This window comes from Geotrypetes seraphini, chromosome 1 (genome assembly GCF_902459505.1).
Source record: "Geotrypetes seraphini chromosome 1, aGeoSer1.1, whole genome shotgun sequence".
NCBI lineage: Eukaryota > Metazoa > Chordata > Amphibia > Gymnophiona > Dermophiidae > Geotrypetes > Geotrypetes seraphini.
This window is the reverse complement of record NC_047084.1, coordinates 125,186,719-125,201,699: the sequence shown is the minus strand read 5'-3', so window position 1 is coordinate 125,201,699 and position 14,981 is coordinate 125,186,719. Positions and strand designations below refer to the sequence as shown.

Here is a 14,981-nt window from a genome sequence, read left to right as displayed (position 1 = left end):
ATAACAGACTATGGACTTTTCCTCCAGGAATTTGTCCAAACCTTTCTTAAAACGAGTTACACTATCCGCTTTTAGCACAACCTCTGGCAATGCGTTCCAGAGCTTAACTATTCTCTTGAGTGAAAAAATATTTCCTCCTATTGGTTTTAAAAGTATTTCTCTATAACTTCATCGAGTGTCGCCTAGTCTTTCTAATTTTTGACGGACCGAAAAATCGATCCACTTGTACCCGTTCTACTCCACTCAGGATTTTGTAGACTTCAATCCTATCTCCCCTCAGCCGTCTTTTTTCCAAGCTGAAGAACCCTAACCTTTTTAGTCTTTCCTCATACGAGAGGCGTTCCATCCCCTTTACCATCTTGGTTGCTCTTCTTTGAACCTTTTCTAGCGCCACTATATCTTTCTTGAGATAAGGAGACCAGAATTGAACACAATACTCCAGATGAGGTTGCATCATGGACATTATAACATTCTTAGTCTTGTTAACCATCACTTTTTAAAATAATTCCTAGCATCTTGTTTGCTTTGTTGGCTGCCGCTGCACATTTGGTGGAAGATTTTATGGTCCCTCATAAATAAGCACTACAGGACTAATGGTAAAAACATTTCAAAAAATAAAGATAAATTATAAACTTTATAGCTACCTTTTGCAGTCTTCCTTCTGTTTTATGTATGCGATTTACAAAACAGCTCCTAGTATCTAGATGTGACTAATAGCAAAGTCCAAAGCACAAGACCGAGAGATGTATACTGGCACCAGGTCTCCCCTCCATGGTGGACAGTGTTTTTCCAAAGCTGAAGCCTTTCACAATGGTCTCTTTTAGAATGCAACAATCATGAACCCTAAATCTGATCACTGGATATCCCCCTTTCCTTTGGGGATGAGAAACATCGACTGGAGGCGTACAGACCCACCTTGGGGCTTGATCTGGGAACCGACCTGCAGTTCGGTTTAAAGCCGTCCTTTGTGTGGACAAATTGAGCTGTGGACCTGTCTTTGAAAATTACTCTCAGGGAGGGCAGGTGCATTCTGACTCTGCAAACCGTACAGATGTTGGTTCTGAAAAGGTAAAAGGTAGCATGCAACTGCTTCCCTCGCCACTGTCCATCCACAGGCATAAAGAGGAGAGAGTGTGGCACAGTGGTTAAAGCGACAGCCTCAGCACCCTGTGGTTGTGGGTTCAAATCCCTGCTGCTCTTTGTGGACCTGGGCAAGTCACTTAAGCCCCCCATTGCCCCAGGTATATCAGATATGCTTGAGTACCTAAATAATCCCATGTAAGCCGTTCTGAGCTCTCCTGGGAGAACATTAAATAAATAAAATGCTTTTACCTGGTGAATAATTTTTAACCCCCACTGATGCTATTCAGTGGCAGCTGACTGGATGGTTCTGCAAAATCAGCTGTCCCCAAACTGGCTCGGTCAGGGCAGAGTGGCGCAGCCAGAGAAGTAATTTCCTAGCATGAGGACAGCTGTTAGACGAAGATTTTTGGCTCAGTCTTCTACCCATCCTATTGTTTCTTCCTAGCTTTAACCTTTTTTTCTTAAACCACAAACACGTAACTTTGCCCCTCTATCCCTCTTGTTTCTTTGATTTGTAAGTCTGAAGCCACCTTGTTTAAAGCATATAACATTATTTTATGTAATTGTAAATCGCTTAGCAACCCGAATAAGCGATTCATCAAATACTAATAAAAACTTGAAACTGGGCACCAGACTGACTATTGGCTGGTGCCCGGTTACCGTCCAGAGTCGGGCACTTCCCGAATAATCAGCGCTGGACGCTACGCATGCCCTGTGGGGTTAGGTAGGTGGGATATCCTCCCCCCCCTCAGACCTAGTTTTCACCCATGTTCATGGCTTTTTGAAACTGCCTTTCCTAAAATATTAAATTCTGAAATTTCTGATGCTGGCTTTGCAGGTGGCAACTTCCTGCTTCTCTCTGGACTACATAAGCATATACTGTGATTTAATTGCAAAAGCAAACCCTTAAATAGCTCATGTTTTTAAGATTTATCAATTTTCCAATCACATGGCAGAAAGAGCCATTTGATGGAGATTTCCAGAGGCAAGAAAACCCTTTCTCTACATCACACACCTTTCCAGAACCAATTCTAAGAAGCCTGGTTAAGGCAGTTTCTCAGCTGAGATGAACCTTTCTGTGGCAATATATCCCAGTGAGGACGTAACATGGCTGGGCCGAAACACCTGAAAGGATCAGCCCATGAAAATGTTGTCAGGGCAGGGCAGGGCACGCTACGGAGCTGGGAGAGAGCAGAAACAGCCCCACAGGTACTGGGAAGAGGTTTGACAGCTGCAGTATTATTTCAGTGCAGTCACAGTACGCACATAGAGAGAGTTTGCTCTCCTTGGGTAAAAGCTGAAGGGCTGCGGGACACTCATGGAGGTTCTAATTAGTCTACGGCAGTCAGGTATGATAGAAAAGTAGCCCTTGGGAATGAGTGGGTGGTCCTTTTGCATTTGCAATAGACAGGATGTATGGGGGACTGAATGGCAGGAACAGAGTTGGTAGGCTCTCAGTTGAATGCCTTGCTATTCACTCCGTCCTCGAGGTCAGCCAACAGGGACAGTCCACTTAGGTGGCTGGTCTAACTTGGGGGTAGCAGTGCAGCTTTCACCATCTTTTCTTTCCATAGCGCACCTGTCGCTACTGCCCTTACCTGCCCCTGGGCTGGCGCTGTGTGGACCCACACTAAAGCACTGCCTTGTCCTATCCCAACCCCCATCCTTTCTGAAGGGTTGGACATTGCATCACTGCAGTATAGGCCTGTCTTTACAGGATCTACACTGCAGATAGGGGGCTGTAAAGGTAAATGGCCCTGAAAAGGGGGGAAGAGGGGAGGAGGTGGAAAAGGTGCTGGACATAAGATGCAGTAGAGAAGAGGAGATACAAATCACTGGTGGGGAAGGGGTCAGAGGAATCAGCAATGCTGGCCACTAAGGGGGAAGGGGGAGGTAGGGAGAGAGAATAAGAGAGAGAGGGGTAGATGAAGACCAACCTGGGGGTGGAGGGAGGGGATGAGGAAACACAGAACAACAGGGAGGGTTTGAGCCACCGCTAGGGAAGTAGGGTGGCATAGCTGAATCTGGCCTTGAAAGATAATGCATATGCATAAGGAAGATTTGCATATGTCCTCCACTATATGCAGATATCTCTCATACAATTCCATTACGGATAGCATGAAAACTTGAGCCGTGGATGGTCGTCGAGGGAAGAGAGTGAACACTTACTGGGTGATTCTCAGTGCGAGTCAACTGGCCGGGAAAGACTGCTAACTGGTTAACTTGCATCTCAGTGGCTAACCAGGCATTGTCAGTGGCATTGAACTGGTTATCACTGTTGACAATTAAAATTAAGCTTGCTATGTTGGGGTCGTTCCAGGGGTGTGACCACTTAAGTCTTGATATTTGGAACTTATTTTTGAGCCCTGAAAATGGCAAGGACACATCAAGATCAATAATGTATACGAAGAATCACATCATACCTTATGAGTTTATATTGTTGGACCTTCTGCCGTCATCTGTGTTAAGTGGCCAGGTTTAGGGGACAAATAAGGCCACATAAAAAGCAGACCAATCTGTGCCCGCCAAGCCATGGCCGTTATGAGAACATAAGAATAGTCATACTGGGTCAGACCAATGGTCCCTCTGGTCCAGTATCCCGTCCTCACAGTGGCCAATCCAGATCACAAGCACCTTTGGAGAAACCCAAGTAGAAGCAGCATTCCATGCTATGATCTAGGGCAAGCATTGGCTTCCCCCCATGAAATTTTAAACCCATGAGCGCTAACTGCTCTAACCACATCCTCTGGCAACGCATTCCAGAGCTGAACTATTCTTTGAGTGAAAAAATACTTCCTCCTATTTGGTCTTTGTAATTTCTGAAAGATTAAAAAACCCGATTCACTTTTAACCTCCCTCCTTACCTCCTGTTATTTACTGCTAGATTACATGAGAATACATAGTGTTATCCACTCTTCCACCCCCCCTCATTCCTTACTGTGGGAGTACCTGAGGATAAAAAATGTTTCCACCCTCCCCCATTCCTTCCTACTACAGGACTTGAGGATGAAAGGTGTTACCCCATGCTCTAGTCTTTATTGCTAGAGTAGCCGAGAACACAGAGAGTTCTCCAACCATCCCACCCACTTTTCTTTTAAAGCTAGTGAACTTGAGGATAGAGGGTGTTATCCTACTACTCACTCTTGCTAAAGTACTTGAGAATACAGGATATTATTCTACATCTCCCTCCCCCAGTTCCTTTAAAGCACAAGGGTTATCCTATCCCGCCCCCTATTCTTTTCAATCTAGGGTACTTGAGGATACAGAATGTTATCTTCCCGTTCTTTAATGCCAGGTAGACAGGGTATTACCCTCACCTTTCCCTCCTGTATACAAGGTGTTTTCCTACCTCCTCCTTCACTGTTTCAGTTTGACTTGAAGCCAGAGGATATTTTCCTGTCTCCTCTCTCCCTTCACCAGTTCCTTTGCAGCTAAAGGACCTGAAGATAGAAGATGCTGTCTTACTCCCTTCCCCTGCGACTCTGCCCGAGGATCTTACCACCTCCATCCTCCTGTTCTTTTACTGGTACAATACCGGAGGTTATAGAGTATCATCCCACCCCCTTCCTCCCCCATTTCATTCATGGCTTGAATATTTAAGAATACCCTGCCGTGTACCAACCCCTGCCAGAGAACTTAAGGATACGGGATGCTATCTACCCTCTCCCTGCCCCCTCTTCACAGTACAGTACCTGTTCATATTTGGTCTTTGGGAAACCTTCTTCCATTTCTTGCTTGTAGCCATCTGAAAATGCAAATTCCCTCTTGCAAAATCCATCACAATCCCCAAGCAGTCAGGTTGAAAACCTTGATTAAGCAGCAGGATTCCTAGAGAAGCAGAAAAAGTGCTGTTAGCAGCTCAGAGCAAACTGTATTATGAGCGGCTTGCTCCGCTCACAGCAGCCGAATGAAAACAAAGCATTCCCACGTCAGTGTGATGCTTCCTTCCTTATTTCTAATCCCAAATCCAGCTGCACTCAGCAACCAGAAAGCAAAGGGACACCGCATTCACTCTCGAAACCCACTGCAGTGTGCAAATTCCAGCACTTTCAGCTCTCCTAGGAAAGAAGCAGGCATAGAGCGCATCAAAGAATCCCACATCAGAGGCAGAGCTCTGCTCTCCATTACACTAATCCCAGGAGAGAGAGCTCTGCAGTCTCTTCACTAATCCCAGGAAAGAGACCTTTGTACTCTCTTTAATAATCCCAGGAGAGAGAGCTATGTACTCTCTTCACTAATCCCAGGAGAGAGAGCTATGTACTCTCTTCACTAATCCCAGGAGAGAGCACCCTGCTCTCCAATTCATTAATCCCAAGAGACAGACCTCTGCACTCCCCTTCACTAATCCCAGAATAGAAAGCTCTACAGTCTCTTCACTAATCCCAGCAGAGAGAGCTCTGAACTCTTTTACTAATCCTAGAAGAGAGCTCTATACTCTCTTCACTAATCCCAAGAGAGAGCGAGCTCTGCAGTTTCTTCGCTAATCACAGGAGAGAACATAAGAATAGCCTTACTGGGTCAGACCAATGGTCCATCAAGTCCAGTAGCTCGTTCTCACGGTGGCCAATCCAGGTCATCTGGTCAAAACCCAAGGAGCAGCAACATTCCATGCTACCAAACTAGGGCAAGCAGTGGCTTCCCCCATGTTTTTCTCAATAATAGACTATGGACTTTTCCTCCAGGAAATTGTCCAAACCCTTCATAAAACCAGCTACGCTATCTGCTCTTACTACAACCTCTAGAAATGCGTTCCAGAGCTTAACTATTCTTCCCAATGTGCATCAGTTTGCATTTGTCCACATTATATTTCATCTGCCACTTGGACGCCCAGTCTTCCAAGTTCCTAAGGTCTGCCTGCAATTTTTCTCAATCCACATGCGTTTTAACAACTTTGAACAGTTTTGTGTCATCTGCAAGTTTCAAGTTTTATTAAAAATGTGATTAAATTTCTTAATCTTGCTTCTAAGCGATATTCAAAATAAAAAGTTTAAAAACAATTGGGGAAGTACAACATAAAATATAGACAACATAAAAAGACTGACAGCACCAATGGGGAAGAAAGGTACGAAATAGGAAAGAAAAGAAATAAAGGAAAAAACATAAGGGGGAAAAAAAGTTATAATTTAGAGATCAAATGAATGATGAGCTCATCCTGGTTCAAAGAGTCGGAGATTGAAGGCATCTTTGAATAGGAAACATTTTCGGTTACTCTTGAACCTATCGAGAAGAGATTCCTCTCTTAAATAAGTAGGAAGAGAATTCCATGTTTGAGGTGCTATAACTGAGAAAATACTCTGTTGTCTGGTATTAACTTTAAGGAGAGGAGACTGATAGTAAATTTCCAGATCATTTATAAATAAGTTAAATAGCACCGGTCCCCGTACAGACCCCTGTGGCACTCCACTGTTTACTCTCCTCCATTGAGAAAAATGACCATTTAATCCTACCCTCTGTTTTCTATCTGATAACCAGTTCCTAATCCACAGCTAAACTTTGCCACCTATCCCATGACTTTTTAATTTTCTCAGGAGCCTCTCATGAGGAACTTTGTCATAAGCCTTCTGAAAATCTAGATACACTATATGAACCAGCTCACCTTTATCCACATGTTTATTCACACCTTCAAAGAAGTCAAGAAAATTTGTGAGGCAAGATCTCCCTCAGCTGAACCCATGTTGACTCCTTCTCATTAAATCATGTTTGTCTACGTCAGGGGTGTCAAAGTCCCTCCTCGAGGGCCGGAATCCAGTCGGGTTTTCTGGATTTCCCCAATGAATATGCATTGAAAGCAGTGCATGCAAATAGATCTTATGCAGATTCATTGGGGAAATCCTGAAAACCCGACTGGATTCTGGCCCTCGAGGACCGACTTTGACACCTGTGGTCTACGTGTTCCACAATTTTATTTTTTATAATTGTTTCCAGCATTTTGCCCGGCACTTAAGTCAAGCTTACCGGTTTATAATTTCCCAGATCTCCCTGGAACCCTTTTTAAAAATCAGCGTATCATTGGCCACCCTCCAATCTTCAGGTACTATAGACCAGTGGTTCCCAACCCTGTCCTGGAGGACCATCAGCCAGTCAGGTTTTTGGAATATCCCTAATGAATATGTATGAGAGAGATTTGCATCTAATGGAGATTTCAGGCAAGCAATCTGCCCCATACATATTCATTAGGGCTATCCTGAAAACCCGACTGGCTGGTGGTACTTCAGGACAGGGTTGGGAACTACTGCTATATACTATTTTAGTGACAGGCTACAGATCACTAACAGCAGGTCAGCAATTTCATGTTTGAGTTCTTTTAATACCATCCATTCCAGGTGATTTATCACTTTTTAACTTGTCGATTTGGCTTAGTTATCTTCCAGATTGACTGAGATTTCTTTCAGTTCCTCCGCATCATCACCCTTGAAAACCATTTCCAGTTTAGGTAGATCTCTTACATCTTCTTCCGTAAAGACTGAAGCAAAGAATTCATTCAGTCTTTCCGCTAAGGCCTGATCCTCCCTGAGCGCCCCTTTCCTTGATCATCCAACGGTCCCATGGATTCCCTCACATGTTTTCTGCTTCTGATGTACCAAAAAAAAAATTGTTAGGAGTTTTTACCTCTTTGGCAAGTTTCTCTTCATACTCTTTCTTCGCTGTCTTTATCAATGCTTTGCATCTAACTAGCCAGTGCTTGTGTCTCTTCTTATTTTCTTTATTTGGATCTTTTTTCCATTCTTTAAAGGATGGGTTTTTTTTGGCTCTAATAGCCTCTTTCACTTCATCTTTTAACCACACCGGCTCTCATTTCCTCTTCTTTCCATGTTTGCTGATATGTGGGCTTCTATGATGGTATTTTAAAATAACATCCACACCTGGTTTGCAGTCCTAACCTTTGCAACTGATCCTTTTAGCTTCTTTTTAACCATTTTCCTCATATTATCATAGTCATGGCTCCAGATCATACAGAATACTGCCATGAAACAAATCGCTGGGCATTAAATTTGACCATGTTACTCTGCTACTTATGGCTTTTCACTGACTCCCAGTTAGTCATTGCAACACTTATAAGATTCTACTACTACTTCAGGTGAGGAGTGGAGTTCCCCAGGGTTCGGCGCTTTCAGCGTTATTATTATTTACATGGCCACAATTGGTCAGTTGTTTCAAACTTTAGAGGTTGAATATCGCATATATGAGGATGATATCATCTTTTTCTTCCCAGTATGTATATGGGGAAATGGGTTAGAAAAGTTGCTGAGTAATTACATGATGGAAAGGCAGGGTTTAAGATTGAATGTAGAAAAGACTGAGGTAACGTTTGTGGGGAAATCTGACCTGGTTAATTGGCCAAAAACATTGAAAGTGATGGATGAGGTACTACTGGTGAGGAAGTCAATGACAGTCCTTGGAGTAAAACTGGATCTAGGACTTACAATGGGTTGCAAGTCGTAAAAACAGTGCAAATATGTTTTACACAGATTCACTTATTGTACCATGTGAAACCAATGCTATCACCATCTGACTTTCGTGCCGTTGTACAGGCAATGATTTTGTCACGGCTGGACTACTGCAATGTCCTGTACCTGGGAATAACTAAGACCATGTACAGGGCACTGCAGGTGGTTCAGAATGCCACGGCTAGATTGATAACTGGAACATCAAGATATGAGCCTATTACTCCATATCTCCGACAACTGCATTGACTGCCAGTTGTATTTAAAATTCAATACAAAGCAATGATGTTGTCACCAATTTTTATATGGTATAATCCCTGAATTTTTTAAGGGTTGGATGTCTGAGTATCAACCATTAAGATCATTGCGCTCCGAAAGTTCAGCATTGCTGAAAACGAAGACTAACCCTAAATATGTGGAAACGAATGCCATGACTTTCACATGTGCAGGAGTTAAGTTGTGGAATAGCCTTGTTGGCCAAATTCGAAAATGTAGAGACAGAAACTCACTGAGGAAAATGTTAAAAAAACACAACTGTGTCGATGCATTTCTTTGAGCAATTGACCTTATGGAAAGATTGAACCTGTCCGTTTTTGTTCCTATCTTGTTTTGATTTCTATTAAATTTTATGTAGCAACTTTTTGTAAACTGTTTTGGAAAAAAACAGTAAATAAATTTAAAAAATAACTAAATAAACTACTCATCTTCATCATCCATATGTCTTAGACTCGACTCTTTCCTGTCCTGAGTCTTCAGACCAGAATCATTGTGTGATCCAATCCTTTCAAGAAAGTACTTGCATTCTCTATTTTCAGTACATGGCCCTGAACTATGGAATATGTTGCCCCCAAACTCCCCAGATAAATTCAAAACATTTCTTTTTTCTGACGCCTATATTTCTGGCTCCCGTGACCAGTGCCGTGGGAGTGACCTGGATGCTGAGTTTACACGTCTGGAGTTTCCACCCCTTGTCTAGTCCTAGCTCAACCTTCCCCCACTTACTTAGACATTTTCTTGATCTGTTCCAAAGAAACGAGGATGTATTTGTGATCTCACATTTTCTGCTCTCGCCTTTGCACCATCTAAATGTGTCTGGGTTTGCACCTCATTTGAAAAAGAAAGTCTCCGAGCTGCACCCCCTAAATTAGTTGCTATTAAGAGCAATAGAGATAATGCTGTTGGCGTAAGATGTTAAGAAGCTAATTAATTATTTTACCACACCTCTCCCTTTTTCAAATTTTATTTCTTTAAGCTTTTGGATCTTTATTTATGTCTCTTTCTTTCACATACATTCTAGGCACTTTTGCTCAAATTATGATCCCAGCTTGGGAGAGTTAGAGACATTCAGGGCTCCTTTTACTAAGCCACGCTAGCGGTTTAATGCATGTAAATGCGCGTGCTAAACTGCGGGACGAACTTGCCGCTACCACCTCCTCTTGAGCAGGCAGTAGTTTTTGGCCAGCGCGTGATGAAAAGTCACGCGCGTTAACCCCACTAGCACGACTTAGTGAAAGGAGCCCTCAATGTGCCGATTACCTTCTACTATTTTGTTGCTAAATTTTCTTCTCCCTGTTGTACTTATATTTTTGTAACCGCATCGAATGAAAGAACTTTTGCGGTATCTAAATATAAGCTTATGTTATTTTCAAACTGGATGAACACTATACTAAGCTTCTCTCTTCCCTTTCCTCCCGTCCCGTCTCTTCACACCCATCTTGGCTGCTGGCCTTGGTGCTGAATTCTCTCTCTCTCTCTCACTCTCTCTCTCACTCACTCTCTCTCTCTCTCTCTCTTTCTCTCTCTCTCTCTCTTTCTCTCTTTCTCTCTCTCTCTCTCTTTCTCTCTCTCTCTCTTTCTCTCTCTCTCTCTCTCTCTCTCTCTCTCTCTCTCTCTCACTGGACCTGGCACAGGCTTACTACCACTTGCATCAAAAGTTAACATCCATAGAAGTGAGCCTTGATGATGTGCGCAGACAGATAGAAAAACTAAAAACTGACAAATCCCCGGGTCCGGATGGAATCCATCCAAGGGTGCTGAAGGAACTAAAAGAGGAAATAGCGGAACTACTACAGCAAATTTTCAACCTATCTCTGAAAACAGGTGTGATTCCGGAGGATTGGAAGATAGCCAACGTTACGCCAATCTTTAAAAAGGGATCAAGAGGAGACCCGGGAAACTACAGACCGGTGAGTCTGACCTCTGTTCCGGGGAAAATGGCGGAAGCACTAATAAAAGAAAAAATTGATGAACATTTTGAAAAACACGAACTTCTGATAACCAGCCAACATGGTTTCTGCAGGGGGAGATCGTGTCTGACCAACTTATTGCACTTCTTCGAGGGAATTAACAAACAGATGGACAAAGGAGACCCCATAGACATCATATACCTAGATTTCCAGAAAGCCTTTGACAAGGTGCCTCATGAACGTCTACTCCGGAAACTGAAGAACCATGGGGTGGACGGAGACATGCATAGATGGATCAGAAACTGGTTAGCGGGTAGGAAACAGAGGGTAGGGGTGAAGGGACACTACTCAGACTGGAGGAAGGTCACGAGTGGTGTTCCGCAGGGCTCAGTGCTCGGGCCGCTGCTATTTAATATATTCATAAATGATCTAGAAACAGGAACAAAGAGTGAGATAATAAAATTTGCGGACGACACCAAACTATTTAGTGGAGCTCGGACAAAGGAGGACTGTGAAAAATTGCAAAGGGACTTGGACAAATTGGGAGAATGGGCAGAGAGATGGCAGATGAAGTTCAATGTTGAGAAATGTAAAGTATTGCATGTGGGAATCAGAAACCCGAGGCACGGCTATACGATGGGAGGGATGTTATTGAATGAGAGTACCCAAGAAAGGGACTTGGGGGTAATGGTGGACATGACAATGAAGCCGACGGCACAGTGCGCAGCGGCCGCCAAGAGAGCGAATAAAATGCTGGGGATAATCAAGAAGGGTATTACAACAAGAACGAAAGAAGTTATCCTGCCGCTGTACCGGGCAATGGTGCGTCCGCATCTTGAGTACTGCGTCCAGTATTGGTCACCATACCTTAAGAAGGATATGGTGTTACTCGAGAGAGTTCAGAGGAGAGTGACACGACTGATAAAGGGGATGGAAAGCCTTTCATATGCTGAGAGATTGGAGAAACTGGGTCTCTTTTCCCTGGAGAAGAGAAGACTTAGAGGGGATATGATAGAGACTTACAAGATCATGAAGGGCATAGAGAGAGTAGAGAGGGACAGATTCTTCAAACTTTCAGAAAATAAAAAAACAAGAGGGCATTCGGAAAAGTTGAAAGGGGACAGATTCAAAACGAATGCTAGGAAGTTCTTCTTTACCCAACGTGTGGTGGACACCTGGAATGCGCTTCCAGAGGACGTTATAGGGCAGCGAACGGTACTGGGGTTTAAGAAAGGATTGGACAATTTCCTGCTGGAAAAGGGGATAGAGGGTTATAGATAAAAGATTACTGCACAGGTCCTGGACCTGATGGGCCGACGCGTGAGCGGACTGCTGGGCATGATGGACCTCAGGTCTGACCCAGCGGAGGCATTTCTTATGTTCTTATGCATCAGTGCTATTGCTAAAACTCTTCCTTCCTTTGCTTGCCCTTATTCCAGTTTTCACTTTTGCCTTATCCTGTCTTCTGTTGTTCTGCATTGCATGGATTGCTTTCCCCTATCTTTCTGTGGGTACGTACTAACCCACATTGCTTTCAATTATTCCTTCTTGTACAGTAATGCTTTCTGCAGATGTCCCTATACTACTGTATGTATTATTTATATCACATTATCTTCTCTCTCCATGCATTAATGGTATGTAGAGGTCCAATTCTCCAAGCCATTTCCCTGAGTAAAAAAGTTTTACCTGTGTTCATTTCCCTCCCTCTATGCAGCTAATGTTCCATATCATACATTATTTTAGCCACTTTGAAAGGTGGTGTGCTCAGAGGGATGTCTGGGTTGGTGAAGGAGAAATAGAAGCATAACTTGCTACACTTTTTCAAGCAATATTATTCCTGCATGCAAAACAGATGTAAGGGTTAGTTAGTACTTAGGTTCGTCTTCGAGTCCTAGAGACTTCATGAATTACAGATCTAAAAAGAAATCAGTTTTATGCTAGTCCAGTAAGGTCCTCCAGAGTCATCCTTAACTGGTTATTTTCAAGATGTCCAGCCATCGGATTGCAGGTCATCCTCTTTGCCTGGTTACTTCAATCTCCAATGATCTTTCTTTTTGCACAGTGTGACCAAAATAAAACAGTCGTAACATCATCATTTAGGCTTCTAGTGACATAGCCATTTTGATCTCTTCCAGAATTAATTTGTTAGTTCACAGCATGCATAAAATCCTTCTCCAGCACCAAAGCTCAAATGAGTCAATCTTCTTTCTGTTTTGTTTCTGTAGTGTCCAGTTTTCACATCCATAATTGACCACTGAGAAGTCTGATGTTGGCTTGGAGTGTTATTTCCTTGCCTTTGTCAAGAGCCTTCATTGAAGAGTGATCCAGTGCTATTCTGCGGAGTATTTCTTCTCTGTAAGGGAAGGTACAAAATTTGTACATAGGGCAATTTTGAGACTGGAAGTCCTTTTACATTTCCCCTCTGACAGGTGGCAGAAAACCCAAAGGGGAAAGCCACAAACAGATTGTACACCCATGTGGAAGGCTGAAAACTGTCTGGTAGATTACCTAGAACCAAACTCCTCAATGTCTAATGTAGCAACCGGGATTTGGTTTACATAATAGCAACCAGTGATCATCTAGTACCTAGATAACTAACTGGGTAAAATTAAAGCAGTTTATTTGCTGAGCTGAGTAGTTACTTGATGAGTGGACTGAAGATCACATCTAACCAGGTAGCTAGAAACCCAACAACTCTGCTCCAAGACCAGATAAAGCAAAGCTCCTTTTGTGACATCCATAGTGAATAAGTTGTTACTTGATGGACTTTTTTCTGAAATATGTAAAGAGGCGCAATTGTCAAGTTAAAGGCCTATTTTGATGGTTCCCTTTATTGGGAAAGTTATTGAAAAATTGGTGTTACATCAATTCGAAGAGTATGTTTAGGGAACTAACTGGATTTGTTTCATTATTTATCCCGTAAAGCACATAGCGTTGAGTTATTGTTTCTATCGGTGTTAGATACACTGAAGGAAGGCTTGGACAGACGCTGTTCTTTCTGTTTAATCTCATTTGATGCATCTGGGGGCCTTTGATACAGTCAATCTACCTGTATTCCTCTCTAAACTGAAGAGTTTAGGTATTCAGGGAAAGGTGTTGGAGTGGTTTTTGTCCTATTTGATAGGAAGATCTTTTTGTGTGAGAGGAGGACAAAATATCTCAAAGAAGAAAATAATCAGTAGAGGTGTGCCCCAGGGGTCAGCCGTGTCGGCCTCACCGTTCAACATTTATATGTCATCTCTTGGGCAAGACTTTCAGCATTTAGGGGTTCACTATAGAATCTATGCTGATGACATCCTCTTTTTTTCCTATTGATGGGGATTTGAAATGTGCTGAAATAAGATTATATCAATGTATGACAAAGGTATGTGAGTGGATATCACAACATGGATTGAGGATGACTGTGAATGAAACAGAATTAATGACAGTGCGGAGGGAGGATGAGACTGAGGTGATTGAAAGTATGGATGTCATGGGTGAACAGATAAAGGTAAAGGAACAAATTACAATTGTGGGAATCTGTTTAGACTCAGCTTTGACTATGGGGAAGCAGATAATGAATGTTGTACAGGCTTAAACCACTTTTGACAATTAGTGATTTCAGAACTGTAGTCTAATGTTTGTTAATACCTAGATTGGACTACTGTAATTCATTATTTCTAGGATTGGCTAAGACAAAGTTGAAAGCATTACAGGTACTGATGAATTCAGCAGCTACGCTGATTAGTGGGGTTACAAGAACAACACATACAACCCCATACTGTAAAGCCTTCATTGGTTGCCGATTGAACAAAGAATTCAGTTTAAAGTGTTATCTTTGTCATCTTGATATAGGGACACTGGATCATCTGTTGTTCTATTGTCCTTTAATACTCAAGTTCTGGAAGTCAATATGGGGACAGATTAATGCTATACTTGAGGCATCGATTCCTTTGACATATGAGGAAGTCATATGTGGGACGATGTTACATCTGAAGCCCTCATTGGACAGATATAGAGGGCGGCTTTTCCTTATCATGACTGGGGTAGCATCTCGAAATTGCAGGCCCCTCTCGTACACAAAACACTTACCTGTTTTCCTTTCCTTCCCTGAAGGGCTGCCTCTACAAGAAATTCCTCGATAGATCCCTAGCATTCCAAGCGGGCAAATGGAACAAATGCCTCACTACCTTCATCTCCAATTCCCCCACCTATCAAATGTTCAGGAAGTCAATCAAAACTTACCTTTTTGACAAATTCCACTAACTTCCACCCCCCCTCTTCCCTC

At 42.8% G+C, this 14,981-nt stretch overlaps 1 protein-coding gene across 4 annotated transcripts in view; it reads right to left on the bottom strand.

Annotated features, from left to right (window-relative positions):
* The window catches only part of LOC117357382 (bifunctional heparan sulfate N-deacetylase/N-sulfotransferase 3-like), a 278,317-nt gene that overhangs the window by 254,497 nt on the left and 8,839 nt on the right, over positions 1 to 14,981 (bottom strand). For 2 of the 4 annotated variants that reach the window (XM_033937894.1, XM_033937867.1), the window contains exon 1: positions 4,776 to 5,176. The gene's annotated coding sequence lies outside the window, so the exon portion shown is untranslated. Of the gene's footprint in view, positions 1 to 4,432; positions 4,562 to 4,775; positions 5,177 to 14,981 lie in introns of those variants that run through there. The other 2 variants (XM_033937877.1, XM_033937886.1) reach the window with 2 other exon arrangements.